The sequence below is a fragment of the Myotis davidii genome, unplaced genomic scaffold (genome assembly GCF_000327345.1).
Source record: "Myotis davidii unplaced genomic scaffold, ASM32734v1 scaffold295, whole genome shotgun sequence".
Taxonomy (NCBI): domain Eukaryota; kingdom Metazoa; phylum Chordata; class Mammalia; order Chiroptera; family Vespertilionidae; genus Myotis; species Myotis davidii.
The window spans coordinates 50,720-53,535 of record NW_006286683.1 but is presented as its reverse complement, the minus strand read 5'-3'; positions in this window follow the sequence as shown (position 1 = coordinate 53,535).

Here is a 2,816-nt window from a genome sequence, read left to right as displayed (position 1 = left end):
AAAAAGGAGAAGGGGGAACAGAGCACATCTGGCGGGAAGGAAACGTAGCTGCAGCGCCCAGAGGACAGGCTTTCAGTGTGAAAATCACAGAGGATGTGCCCTGCCTGGGCGCTTGGAGAATGGGAAGGTTCCACCCATTTTTTCCAGGGCCCAGCTCTTCCTCTGTCCAAGCTGCCAGGGGGATACCAGGTCCCACTCTGTGTGCCTCTACTGTTTTGGGGGTTCATGTGCTCTCGTGTGGAGCAGGTCAGGCAGCACCAGTCGGTGGGAAGGCCAGAGACCTGGACACAGTGGGGAACCCCAGGACCTCGGCTAACATTCTCAATTTTCCCATCATCCTCTAGATGGCCGTGGCCAGGCCCTCTCCCTGGGCGCAGCCGCTAAAGCTATTAAGTGAAACCCATTATCCCCATTTCAGAGGTGATACAAGGGAAGAAGTGCCCAGCCGGCATGGCTGAGTGGTTGAGCGTCCACCTATGAACCGGGAGGCCAAGGTTCGATTCCCCGTCAGGGCACATGCCCAGGTTGCGGGCTCCATCCCCACTAGGGAGCGTGCAGGAGGCAGCCGATCCATGACTCTCTCTCATCAATGATGTTTCTCTCTCTCTCCCTCTCCCTTCCTCTCAGAAAGCAATAAAAATATATTTTTAAAAAGAACAATTATTATTTACTTTTGCTAGATAAACTTTCAGGAAACAGGAAGAACACGTCCTACTTACAGAGATGCGCAGGGCCTTTCGCCGTGATTCTCACACTCCGACTGCCCAGGGGCACGGCGATCACGTTTTCCTCCCCTAGGAGAGGGCACAGGACCCGGCTTGTCAATTAGATAGAGCATCGGCCTGCGGGCTCAAGGGGCCCAGGTTCAATCCCGGTCAGGGGCATATGCCTTGGTTGTGGGAAAATCCCCAGTACGGGGTGTGCAGGAGGCAGCTGACCGATGTTTCTCTCCCATCAATGTTTCTAACTCTCTATCCCTCTCCCGTCCTCTCTGTAAAAATTCAATAAAATATATTTTTTAAAAAAGGACATGAGGCCGATAATAAAATCTAAGCGGAATTCTTCCCAACGGATCCAAATTGGCTTACTGTTTGGGGGTGTGTATTTCTGTTTTTGTTTAAAAAAAAATGGAACGCTTCACGAATTTGCGTGTCATCCTTGCGCAGGGGCCATGCTAATCTTCTCGGTATCGTTCCAGTTTTAGTGTATGTGCTGCCGAAGCGAGCTGGGGTGTGTGTTTTGAGCATTTCTCATACATATAGAGTTTACGGATGCGAATAAATAATTTTCCACAATATCAACCAAAGCTAAGGCAACTCTAGGGCGTAGAGCTAAGTACTGATACAATTTTAACGTACACAGTCCAAGTCCCTACAGTGAATTCTCCCTACTGCCTGGGGTGAGCACACTCAAGCTAAAACTGTGCAACACCCAGAAAGGTTCCAGGCCCCTCAAATCACAGAACTCCGAGTGAGCCCCGGCTGTCAGCAAGCAGTAGATATCATTTGGGGCCCACGTTCTTGTAAACTGAACAAACCGAAAAAGAAGTTAACAGCCCTAGCCGGTTTGGCTCAGTGGATAGAGCAGGTGGACCAGAGTTTGATTCTGGTCAAGGGCACATACCTCGCTTGGAGGCTCTTCCCCGGCCCGGGCCCTGGTCAGGGCGTGTGCAGGAGGCAACCAATCAATGTGTTTCTCTCACATGGATGTTTCTCTCTGTCTTTCCCTCTCACTTCCACTCTCCCTAAAAATCAATGGAAAAATATCCTTGCACGAGGATAACAGCAACGACAAAAAGAGTGTGACCCTAGATAGGCCAATTACCAGGTCAAACAGCTAATAAGTAGCCAAACAGACATTTAAACCAGGTCCGCGTGCAATTCCAGGTTAAGCCAGACAGATCGATGGCTTGGCGAGTGGCATCTCATTTAAGCCCCCAAATAAACACTGTACATCTGGCAGTGTCATTTTTCTCGCTTTTGAGATAAGAAACTGAAAAGTATCCGACAGGGTAAGTGACCCCCAAGGCCACAGAACTCGTGGGAGGTGGACCCACAATTTAACCCAGCAGCTGGACTGCCGAGCCACGGTCAAATTATGTTTTCAGAATAAAACCTTTCAACAGGCACATCGAAATTAGATTCTGGGCACGTAAAGGTCAGTAAGTCGTGGGGCTTTTCCAATTAACCGCTGCTTCAAGCAGGTGTCTCCAATGTGCCTCAGAGGGTCATCCAGGTCGTCCCTCAGCGGGCACTCCGTTGTGGGAGCCCTACTAAGCCCGCAAGCCCCACTACGTGCCGTAACACTTTGCTCAGCATGAACAGCGTTAGATGTGCCCGTTATCCTATCCGTGCAGGTTTCTCCACACACAGCGGTGTGATACGTGGAGCCGCTCCCTAACTGAACCCGCCTCCTCAAAGCAAAACGGGAAGGGAGGCGAGTGGGAGAACGTTAACGGCTCAATAGGTTTGAACACTTCATTCTGCCTTTGGGCCACCGTGCAGAATATTTACATCCAACACTGCCCCCCCCTGCCCCCCACAACCAGCCAAGAGGCCCAGCACAGGCCCCCACTCCCCAGCTCCCAGCAGAGGCTGACTCATTCTAACATCCAGCATCACAATCCGCCAGGCCTCCGATGCACCCAAAGTCCTTTTCCCCCCTTTTTCTGCCAGGGAGTCCTGATCCCCCTTTCCCCTGCCCTTTCCCCCCTAAATTCCTGAGGACTTTCCCCATCCCACCTTCTGAGTATCAGGGCCAGCCCTGTCCTGTCCATCAGGAGGCAGACCCATCGGCTTGGGTAGCTTTTCCCCTCA